A 13,122-nucleotide genomic window follows, 5' to 3' on the forward strand; every position below is an offset into this window, starting at 1 on the left:
ACCGACTAACTGAAAAATTGTGTAAGATATTTCTGTTTTTCAAAATGACAAAAACCCCAAAACAACAACAACAACAACAACAACAACAACAACAACAACAAAAACTACTGTTATGGTTCATGAGGCAGTTTTGTAGAGCAAGTGTAGATGGACATGTCCACAAAATTTGGTGACTGTAGGTCAAAAGCCTTTTCAAATTGTGAACTTTGCTGTAGTGCCACCATCTGGTCGATTTGCGTCCATCTGCATAGTACAACACAGCATAGAATTCAAGGTGTGTACAAATCTTTGAGGCTGAGCCTGTCATGTGGCTATACAATATCAATTAAGACAGGATATTTTATGGTTTATCCTACTCAACTCATTCATATCTATCCTCTTGTGTGTAGACACTTCCTTCAGAAATTAGGCATGTGTGCATTTGCATTAGACGAATGCTTCGACTGCATGATCTGATGTGTGAATAAGCTGTCAGTTGGGTTATTGCTTGAACTATTAATGCTTCAAGAATATAGCATGTTTATTATCTCAATTCAATGGCTATAGTCTTGGCTTTTTATGAAATACAATGCACTGTAGGTCTTTAGATAATTTTCAGTCACATTTGGTACAGGGCTAAGCTGCAAGCAAGATTGGTTAAATGCTAAGTTAGGCTAATAGCACTCATGCATATTCTAGTGTTTCTTTCACCATATAAAATGCATATCCATCCAGCTGGAAACCAGAAATGACCTCCAGTTGACTCCTGTAACTAGACAGCAAAGCACACTCAAAAGCAAATCTCATTTCATTTTTTGAGTGCATGAACTTTACCAGTCTCTTAATTGAAAAAGCTCTTTGATATAGATTTGTCTTTTATGCATACAATGTTGCCCCTTTTACACCTCATTTGCTGAAAAATCTTTTCCCTTACTGTATGTTCCATCTGGCAGTGCAGCCAACACCGTTAGACTGAAGTGAACCTTTCTATTTACTTCATAGTCTCATGCAGTCAACCTTTGCACTTGAAAAAGCTGAAGGAAACTAAAGTAAATGTTGCCTTAGTCATCATATCATTTACATTGCTTTCAGATGCAGGGTGCAACACTGAACGATGATCAACAGAGCGGCATAATGTGCCATGTTTCAGGGCCACTGAGCAGCTTGTCCAACTGACAGAGAGAGAGAAACAGAGCGAGGTCGAGAGTGATAGAGAGAACGAGGAGGGGAGAGAAAGAGAGAATGGGAGAGGGAGAGAGTGAAGCGGTGGGGGCGGGGGGTAAAACCGTGTACAGTGCATGCACATGTTGCCCGAAGAACAACAAAAAGGGCTTTGCTTTGAATGATTCAGAGCAAAGATTAAATATTTATTGAGGTGAAAGATTCATGTAGGCCACATCTATGAACTCATGACTGCATGGCCACATTATATCATGTACCAATAGCTTTTGCATTGAACACTAGAAAGAGCTTTTGTCATGTGTTAAATTTGTGGAACAGATTTTCCCATTACAAATATTTCTAAAACTTTAAGCCTGGACAATTCCTCATGGGCAATATTTCCATTAAATCATTCCACTGTTTCTCATAAAAATTTGAGCTCAAGCCTTTGTACCGGTCTGGGGAGCTCAAGTTTTTATCAAGATTCCATAACCAGGATCCTTATGGGAAGCATTGTGTTTTGAAAGGTTGGTATAGGCTGCTACTGAAAGCAAGTGAACTCAATCTCTGCATGCACAGCAAGGTTTAAGGCATATTACTCATGCCAACATTGTCTTTCGTATGAAAGTGCAAATATTTTTATTGATGTTTAAGTGTTGACACAGGCCTGATTGCACTTGATTGCCATACACTGTAAACACCATTTGATTATTTGTGTTGCAGAAAATAGAGCATAAAAAATCCCATGGCTTCATCTGCTGGGTGGATGTGGACATGAACCGCAGGTGATTGGACGATGCTTGGGGTCGGTCTTAGAGATCCATGGGGGTCCCCAGGAGTTGGTGTGGGGAAACAAAATAAATCTTCATGGCTCAGGGTCATGGCAACAGTTCAGAAGTTTATTGATTAAACGTCAACTGCCCAGGTGAATGTGATTCACAACTCAGAGGAGGCCTCAGTCAACAATCCATCACCACTAGAGGAACATTCAAACCAACTCGTCATCACTGCATGCTTGGATCACTTTCTGTAATATAACTGTACAACAGTGTAAGAGTGGTGACAGTGTTTGTGCTGGAATAACCTGGCCGGCATCTTGTATGTTAGTAATAGTGTATGTAATCTAGTTGCTCGGGTCTTGCAATTTTGTAGTGTCTTCAAGTTCATTCGAATGAACATGAACAATTTTTTGCTTGAGGTAAAGGTTACGACAGATCTCCTTTGTTGTAGCCTTTGCCTCAAGTAGTCATCAGCATTTTGTATGCAAATGGTTATTACATGACAAGATATAGGCTAAGGTTAATTGTGTTTGTGTGAAAAGAGCACTTGAGTGCAAGGAATAAAGAGATATTACGCTGGCTAAGGAAGCAGGCATGCGTCCATGTTACGATGGTGTGTCAATGATGTAGTGTGAGTATTTGAGGCTGCTGAGGGCACAATTGCAGGCAAAGAAGGGCTTTAGCCAGCGGACTTGGGAAAGCAATTCGCTGATAGGGGTAGAGCGACTGCAGTGGGGTATATTAATTTGGATCCCAAACCCTAAGGGTGACCCTCAGTTCACATGGGACAGAGTACTGGCAGTCCTGGTCTTCACGCTGGCCACGAGCGTTCAGTGACACATAACCTTGCCCTGTCACCACCCTCACCAATGTGTCAGCTAATATTATTATGATTGACGTTGAGCCAGCACTCCAGCCCTATGAGATCTGAGGCTCTGTATAACCTCGCCCTAGCTGTGTGCCAGGGCTAGGACATTTGGGGCATGGTACTAGATCATGATGCCATCTTTGTTTGTAGCCTGTATCCTCTGTTGATCAAGGGCACATGCCTTTGTAGCTTTATATGATTTGGAGCTTTTTTCCACAGTGTTTCCTTAGCCAAAATCAGGAATTGTTTATGTTACAAGTATATTACAGATAATTTCTTGAAGAGAAGCACCTTCTGATGGAATATGAAATCTGCAACTTTCACATAGCACCATAACTTAAAGGGGCATTAAGTAATCTTCCATCAACCCCTATTGCCGACCAGTAGGAATTGCAAAAACATTGACAGGTCAGTAAGCTAGCTAATTGGAGCAGAGATCCAACAAAAACATCTAGTGATGAGGTGATATATCACGATGCAACATACTGTAATGATAATACTGCACATATTCAGCACATATTCAGAGCTTCCATGTTCAAGTTAGGCTACTAAATGATAAATGGACATACTAACAACATACTGATCACAAATATCTGATCACTGATATAATAATAATAATAATAATAATAATAATAATAACAATGAATTTTATTTATATAGCACACTTTAAAATACAACAAAATCTCAAGGTGCTTCACAGAAAGAGTAAAACAATCATAGTACAACGTTAAAACTGGTCAATTTACAAAAAAAATAAATAAATATGACAGATTAGGATGAATAGGATTAATTATTTGTCCTAACCTAGTGACAGTAATGTGTTCAGTACAATCCAATGGTAGCCTAAAGAAGGGCAATATGCCAGAATCTGCACTGCACTCAGATTAACTCTCTGAGTGTTGAGCAGTGTTATAAATCTCTGATTAAAAAGTGTTACCGTTTACAAATGCCGTTAACACACGTGAGTTCGGAGAGGAATTTTAAGTTTCACTTTCATTATAGTGACGCTGACTTTGATAGCGCTTAGACCCTCTAGTGGCGACAGGTGGTATAACCGGTATTACCGCTGACCGCTGTAAAATTTGCACCCAGTGGCGGGTGACAGTTTGATACGCCTTGCATTGCATGAAGTTAATTTTGTATAATATTTGCATATGTTTCCCCCAGTACTGCCCCCTCCAGTGTCTCCTCCAGAGTCAGAGAGCAGTGCACTGCAAAAACCCATCCTCTGGCTACACTTCTGTCATGTTGAGAATCAGAATGAATAATAATGAAGCCATGGATATCAAATGCTGTTATATTTAAATTGTGAGGGTTGCCAATAATCCTTTTTATAATAATAGCCTATGACTAATGGACAACTCATCATGGCCCTTTATGGCTCAGTTTGCAGAGCATGGCACCAACAGGCTAAAGCTACAATCTGTGATTTGTGCTTGATTTGTGGTCGTGTGCACCCTCTTGCAACTGTGCAAGATGAATTACAAAAATAAATGCCCCAGAATGTGTGTTTGTTTTTACCAAAAGCTAACCTTGCTGGCCTGGCTAGCTAGCATGCTGATGCTAACTAGCATGGTAATGACATCAAACGTTCACTTACTGGTGTAGCAAGAATGTAGCTAGTTACTTGGCTGTGCCTGTGAGGGCTACTGCTCTGCCAGCAGAGACTACAGTTCAAAAATGGCTCTGGCTTGTAATCTGTCTGTTTTGTCACTGTTGATGCACTGGACTTTGAATCTGGGATCCACAAGAGAAGCCATATCCAGCAGGTCATCTGCGGGTCCTGATATTTGTCTTTGAAGTATTACAGAGTGGTTGTCTTGATTGTTTTTGTAAGGTCAGTGTCATCTTCATCCAAGTTCAAGATGTTGGAGTTAAACAGGTGGAGCACTGGCTTTATATAAGACATGCTTACATAGCCCTCACCTGACAGGGCCTTCTTCACCGACTCCAGGACCTCAGTGTGGGCATCAAGTGCCTCATCTTTTCATGTGCCTTCAGGACCTGGCTAACTGCCTTTTCCTGCTCCATCACTCTCTCCATCATCTTCAGTCTAGAACGTGTTGGTGAGTCTGTGATGAGCTTCTGTTGAAGCAGTTTCAGCTCCTTTGAGCTGTAGCCAAATCTCTCTTTTTCTTCCAACTGAAAAAAAAGGTACTGACCACTTTGTTGCACGATCAAGGCAAGGGTTTTTAGCACTTTCCTCTAATCCAAATAAAGGGGGGTGGTGGGTGGGTATGGAGGATATGATTTAGAAACAGAATTGACCCAATCATTGTATTGTAACCTTTATAACATTTATATTATAAATTATACTGTACTAATAATATAGCCATTACATATCCATCATTCTATATTGTATGTGTTCATAAAATTATTTTGTATTTTTAATCATAGCAAAGGCATTGTAGGCTAATGCTGTTATTAAAAAAATTGGTCTTATGTGAACGTCATCACACACAGATAACTAAGTGGAGTCTATGCCCAAAGCACGGTAGACGAGTCCACTTGTTAATCTCCAAGGCCTTCCACCATGTTAGCACCGCTGTCTGTTGTCATGCAGGTCATGCATTGTAGCTCCCAAGACTCAAGGGCTTCCCGTCGTAGTCCCTGGGCAACTAGCTCTCCTGTATGGTCTTCTGGGAAGTAGTTGGTTTGTAGACGAGCACTGCACAGCTTCCAGTCACGGATTAAATGAATAGTTAAATTCAAACAGTACTCTGAAGTGCGACTTGACCATAAATCACTCGTCGTGGTGTAACACTGCATAGTTTTTAAGTTGGCCTGCAAGAGCCTACTACTTGCAGCAATCTTCTGAAACTTTGGTTTTCAACTGACTTTACAGGATCAGTTAGCTGCCTCTTGCCATTGTTTGCTTTTCTTCTCATATGGAGTGCCTCTCTCTCTGGCCCCATTTACACTTGTCATTTCATGCGGATAGTATCCAGATATGATTTATCCACATTCCATTTACACCTGGCCACATCAATGCGTCTCCCTTAGCCAGATAGAAATCTGATTGCATCTCTCCCTACTTTCCCGCGATGTATGCAAATGTGGAGATGGCAGGCACCACAGAAATTCAGTTTTTCTATGCATTTCTGCGTATTCTTCAAGTTAGACGACAGGCGCTACTTCACACAGATTATAAAAAAGAACACTTGTAGTGAGAACTACTACAGAAACTGACCCATGAGTACGCACATTTTGGAGACAGTGGGGAATGGCAACTTCGATGGCAAAGTAGTGAAATAAAATAAAAATGGCCTTTACACTCAGTTCATTTCCAGGCCAACTCTACAGCAAATTAGAAATCCTAATAGAAAGCTAATAATAATATTCCGTGTCAGAAGAACGTCTAAAAACTAAATGGTGTCTTTACTGCCTATCGTTTGTCCAAAAAGCATCTACATTTCATTATAGGCTCATATGGTGTGAATTAGTCTGAAGTAAGTGCATTACCGTCTTTTAGCAGAGCCCCAATTTGTTCAAAATAATTGCGACAAATTCAAAGTGTTAAGCAATTGGACATAATGTCATAAGGTTATAAATTAGTATGGTTTTGTGGCACACAGCCGGGGCGCATTGGCTATGCCGGTGCTGGGCGCACAGCCATCCTCTACAGCCAGCTCTCCACTACCGCAATGAGCTTCTTGGCGTCAACCTTTATATCTTCATATATATTTTTACTTTTAGTTTTATAAACAGTCAACACTCTCTTTGGCTATGTGGCTGTACTCAACGAGCGAGAAGTTTTTGAGCCACGCAGTTTTAAGCTTTCTGCATGTTCTTTCGGGTGCTTCCTTTTGAGATGATTTAACAGGTTTGTTGTATTACCCCTTTTGTACCTATAATATCTTTGCAAATTTCACAAATGACCAGTGCTTTGATCAGTGTCGGATTTAACAAATCCAAACCGTTTTTTTTTTTTTATGGATTCCTCGTGCGCATGGGTCACAAGGTTTCCAAGTACAACAGTGAAGAGAAGCAGCAATCATCATGAACAGATATCCAATCCAGTTTTGCCACCTACCATGCATAACACCATTGGTTGAGTGTCTTTGCGAGGGATGAGTTAAAATCAAATTAGGTAGTTCAAGCCAGTGAAAGCAGGGAATATAAATGGCTATTGGAGCAGTTATGGTGAAAGTTATCAATAGAAATCCTATGTGGATTGTGCTAAAGTAGCCTATAACACAATCTCCACAATCTAATGCATATCATGACAGAATTTTAACTGGTGATGAACTAAGATTGTCACATCGCCCACCCCTAGTCTTATCTAGGCTTTAATTAAAGGTGGAGGATCTGTAGAGTCTGACAGTCCTGGGTACACCTCATTACCACTAATGTTATCTTTTTACATTGTCAGTTGCCAAATTCAACTTATCTGTCTCCAATCCAGCTTCAACCTCTGCTACCATAGGTGTCCTGCCTCCAGCTTTACTTATACGTTCACCTGGAGGCAGTGGTGTCGCACTTCGCCCCACTACCCTCTCCAACACAACATTTTCAAAACAAGCACAGTGGGGTGATGCATAAATTGCAGATTGTAGCTTTAAAACAGTGCAGTGCAAAAGCATTGGAAAAATATGGCCACTAGCTGGTGGGTGCTGGGGCCGATACGAGGGGAATTATACAAATGTTATAGAAATGTGAAAGGTCCTTCCGTGTGCCGGTGGTAAACTAACAGCGGCTGGTGCAAATGAACTTCATGCTGCCCCAGCCATACCAGAACATCTAATTTTACAGCAGTCAGCATTCATTTCGTGTCGGCTGGTGGGTGACGTCGGCTGGTAATGGGGAAAAAGTAATTGTTTCTTCCTTATTGGCTAAATAACATTGGAGGCTTATGGTGCACACGGTGACTGACTAAGAAATAACGCCAGCCAGAAATAGTGGAAAAATTTATATTTTTTAAAAAGGCAATGTTTACTCTGCTATTAGGAAAAAAATATATCAACACTGAATAAACACAGAATTGTTGGATTTGATGTCATGATTTGTCCAGTTTCTGTGGGGCATTTGTTTTGGCGCCTACAGTAACTAGCACTGAATTACATTACTCTCTAGTAGTTTCAAGAAAAAGTGCATCTCAGCTGGGGGTCTCAAGTGTCTTTTGGGGCACAGAGAATTGCACACTGGCTATTTGACTTGGCAACAAAAACACCACAGTGACCATCTGTCAGCATCTCAGTCCGTTGACCTCAAAACTGAAATAGCGACCACGTTGTTAGCATCTAACCGTGTGGAAGCTCTGCTATATACACCTTTTAGATGGGCTTAGCTTGCTAGAAAAGCTCCATGTGAAACAACTTGCTCCAGAAGACTCCCTGACATCAGCGTCCAGAAACAGTTTGCTAACTGAGGTTGTTTCAAGGAGCTGGTATGAGAAAAAGTGGTGGATATGATCTTTGTTAAAAGTTAAAAATTGATCTCATGCTTCTAGTCTTTGGAGAGAACATAGAAAAGCATGGCCCGCTGTGACTGCCTTGGAAACAGGGGCAGCTGCATTAAACATATAAGGCTAAAGCTGAGGTTGCCATAATGGTCTGGTAGTGATCGAGGCAATGGCACTGAGCATAATAATTCTGAACAGTAAGTTCAGTAAGAGCAATTGTGTGTTGGGCTGTTCTGAGTTAACATGACAATTTTTTTATCTACACATACCCCCACCTCTCTGATTGTTATATGGATACTTCCTGGTCAGCTGCCTACCTGGCCTACTTTCATGTCCAGCAGCTGTTTGATGTAAGGCAGGAATGTGATAGCGATTGTATAAGACTCATATCAAAAAGAGCTATCTATATTTTCATGTTTCATCCAGGAATTGCTTGCTTGTTAAATTCCAGGAAATACTTTGCCGTCTCATGTTGCACAAGGGGATTAAGTTTTAATCTTAAATTTTAGACAAAAACATATATAAACAATGTTGGTAGCTAAGTGCAAGGGTAATGTGCTCAGTTTCAACTGTTAGGACAGTTAATTGAATACTGAGAATCACACATGCTAAGATGACTTTTCATTGCATTTCTAATGGATATACTCTCATGGAACTTTGAGTTGAAAGGCTTTATGTAATGGACCATTGTGGAAAAAATACACCCCCACTAAGAAAGGACTGTTGAACTTGTAATGGCTTGCATCCTCAATGTGAGTTCAAACTGCAGTCACAGGCATCACCATCTTTGCCTCATTTTTGATAGAATGTGAGTTTCCTCATGACCGAGGGATTTTAATAATGTATGGCAGCTGTGTTCAGGCACTGCATTATGGTTTTATGCCTTAGTTTAACCATTACATGACCTTAACAGTCGTGCCACTAAATTATCACTGAAGATGGGGAAAATCAGATGCATTGAAATATTGATTATTGTATAGAAGACAGCACGACAGCAGTATATTACGGTGGATAGAAACTGTAAAAATGTCATCATGGATCTGATGGGTTCCCCTGAGCATAAGGCATAGTGGTGAAAATACTATGAATTGCTTTCAAGAAATGTTGCACCAATTACAATTTGATAGTGAGTGTTTCATTACACAATGCAGACCCCATTATAAATCATACAAAAACAATATCAAAATGATTAGACTAGCTCATTTCAAACCAGAGGATAGTTGCTGTGATGTGTGTTTTGTTATACTTAAGCAAAGGACTGCAGAATGAAACTGTAAAAACATTAGGCTTCATTACTTCATTACTCCTCTTCTCCTTTAACTGCCCCTCTAAATATGTAATCCATTTTAGAAACCAGAAAACTGAACACTAGCAAACCGTGAGGCACTTTGAGCACCTTTGTCTGTTGTTATTGAGAGGATGTAAACTGTAATTCATGACTATATGGAGACATGGGGGGGGTGAGGAGGGAGAGTAGAAGATACATGCAGGGAGCTGTGAATTGTCAGATTTGTTTTGTACATGGGAAACACTTGCATGACACGGGCTGTCAATGACCTCTGAATGAACCACAGTGAAAGTTGGAAAAGTAAGGTGGGGGAGGGGTGCTATAGAGCAAAATGCATGATTGTAATCGCTGTAATCCAGAATAACACAAGTGACTAACACAGAATCACACAACTAATTCAGACCTAGAAAAAATAATTGCAAAATACACCTTCAGGACTGTAGAGATTAAACTGGACTGAGATAGTTCAAGGATGCAGAAACAAAATGAGACTGAGAATAATCACTTTTATTGCTACAACATAGTAAAGGAGTATTGGCCAGTAATATCAGGAACAATACATAGCTGTGGCAATTCATCTTTCATTCCAAAAGGTATTGTATAAAACACATTAAAGAGTGGTACTGTATTACCACTCTGTAGAGAATGCCATGACCTACTGATGAAGTGCGTTTTCTCTCCATTTGGCGGTCATCCATTGGGAAAGAGAACAATTAGGGCACAAAAAGAAATGGTCAACAGCGGGAAACAATGCCTCTGCCTCTGACCATTCTCTCCCTTTGCCCCTTGTTCAAGAAGACAATAAAAGAAGACAGGCAAAACTGAGAGTCAAATCGAAGGTTAATTGGAGGCAGCGAAATGTCAACCAATTTCACCAATCACCCAGGAGGGATATGCAGCCCTTGGTAAAAAAGATGCTGGAATATCTGTACAGTATATTAGCTTCCTATCCATAATGGCCTCCTGAAGAGAGTGATGATGACATCTTTTCAGCACTCTATTCCCCCTCAAAGCATTTGCGTGTGTACACAAGACAAAGAGAGTGTGTGCGTGTGTGTGTTTCAGTGTGTGTTTATGTATGGCTGTGTGATATGCTTTATGTCAAAGTCAGTATTGTTATTGGAGATGCAAGCTCCCTGGGAACCGACAGGTGTTGGCACCAGATCCCTGACACCTCTGTGGTCATGACATATCCATCCCCTCTAGTTAGGACTACCATAACACATGGTGGTTTGACAACAACCTCTCTGCTGGAGAATATGAAAGGCAATGTGGGCCTGATATGCCATGCATTTTAAATATGAGAGATATGATACAGGAAATGAAACGTACTTCACTGTGCTTCTCAAGACTTTTAAGGATTTTTGAAAAGCTTTTGACATGGCAGCTATTGAAAAGTACAGGAGTAGAGTGTTTTTTTTTTTTTGTTTTTTTTTGGGAATGATTGTTCCACTGCTGTTAACCGAAGTGAGAGAAGAAAATGATCGATAAGGAACTTTTAAAGCTAAAAAAGTGAAAGGCAAGGGAAAGAAGGAATGCTCTATTTAAGGTTAATTGGAGCCAAAAATGTCACATCAATCCAGCAGTTTACAGAGGAAATTGGCCTGGCCTTTTGTTGAGAAATGACAAGAATTGCCACATGGGGTTTTTACACATACACAGTCGTTAAGTTTGTAATGGGCTTACATTGTCTGTGACCTGGACCGGTCTGATGTATAATCCAGAACTGTAGTCCCCTAAAGATTTCATCAAATTCATATCTCTGGCCTCCTAAGGTTGAATAATAACTCTCTTGCGTGAAGTTGTCCTTTAGTCATGCCCCTGTTTGTTCAAATTGATATGTGAACTGGCAAAGGGCTTGAATTTAAGTGAAATAGATATCTACAGATACAAAAATAAACATCTGTTGTATTGACATTTACAACTGATTGAGAGCCCAGAGCAATAGGCTATCCCTGCAGTTTCTTTAATTCACTGAATCGATTGGCTCATGCAGGTGCCTGTTTATTGTACCTTTTTTGAGCAGCTCTCTACAGTAATTGGAGTAACACAGGGTATCACTAACATGAAGTCTTGCTTGCCACACTATGGTCTTTTTTGTGCCTTTGAATAAGGGCAAATAAACCTTGATCCCCCTCACAGGACTGCAGAGGCTAATGATAATAAAAAAGGATTACTCTTGGTCTAAAGAAAGGTGCTGTGCTCCAGTCTTAATTGGTGAGTTCCTTTACTAAGTTGATCCAGTCTTGAGGCTGCCAGTTAGTGAACTGGTCAATTAATCTTTCCTCTCTCATAATGAGGTGGGGGATTTCCTATGGCTGGTACTTCACACAAAGACAGACAATGTGCCCAAAGGATCCTCTGTCCCTGCACCAAGTGACCTGCCAATTAAAAATGTACCTCCCCACTTCCCCCACCTCACCAGGTGGCAAATTGGTCTGACCCAACCTCAAATAGAAAGGACTTAACCATGACTTCAAATCAACTTCACAGGCAGAAGAAGGGGGAAAGGGCAATATCCTCCATGAAATAAGATTGTTGTAGTAAGACTTTTGCCCCTGTATCATTCTGTCGTCTTCATTTTGAGGGTAAATGAAAAGAGACTTGTTGGATCCTCCCTGCTGTGTGTCGCAAAGGCTTAGGCTACTCCCTGAGAAGAAACACTGTGTTGTGGCTTGACATTGATTTGAGGAAGTTGATGTGACAATGAAATAAGCTGCATGTTTAGGGGTTAAATGTGCTTGACCTTGTTTTGTAGCGCAAGTTAAATCCAGAGGATAAAAGAAGGGTCAGTTCCAATCAAAGACAAAACATGGAACCAGTCGGCAAAATCCTAACATTTGACCTCTGCACACTTTTGCTATCTGGATGTGATCTATATTTTGTTCTCTTTCTATGTTATGCTGTGAGAAAAACTTTGGCCTTTGCAATCAGTAAGATATTAAGCTGTGCCCATCAGTTATGGGAAAATGTATGTTAATATTGTCCTCCACTGTAGCCTTCCCTTAACCTATGATTACCTAAAAATGAGTTTGTCTTAATCCATTAAATCTATCCATATATCTGTTTTTTTGCTGTCATATTTTGCCCCTAAATAGCTTCAGGATTAAACATGGAGAATCAGATTTAGCCTTGTTGAATCACAAAGAGATATGTTAGTTACACTTTGATGAGTGAGATGCGATCAGTGCCGTTCACCATAACAGTCTCCTAGTTGCAGCTCAATGGCAAGCATTAGGATTACTGATGACATTGTTTAAGTTCAGTGCTGAGTGTCAGTAGTTGCAATCCTCAGTGATCCATGACTTTACCAGGTGCTGCCATGCAGAATGGTGGCACATACCAGGAATTATTCCACTCACTGTCTCAGCATGGCTGTTCTCCCCCTGGCACTGTGACATTGTCTACTAGAATTTGAACTGACAGAAGTAACTGTTTAGACCTCCGTGATTTTCATGGTTATGGGGTCATTTATGAGTAGAGGTAATGTGAAACCACTCCTCCTTGAATTTCAAGCAAGAACTGTCCACAATTTGGTTTGCTTCACTTTGCAGTTAAGAAATGAAATAAAGACTCCTCATTATAGGCTAGTATTCAGAATACATGTGATATAAGCAAACCCTATTCTGCATCAATAACTCGCTCA

The sequence above is a fragment of the Centroberyx gerrardi genome, chromosome 4, assembly GCF_048128805.1.
Source record: "Centroberyx gerrardi isolate f3 chromosome 4, fCenGer3.hap1.cur.20231027, whole genome shotgun sequence".
NCBI classification, from domain to species: Eukaryota; Metazoa; Chordata; class Actinopteri; order Beryciformes; family Berycidae; genus Centroberyx; species Centroberyx gerrardi.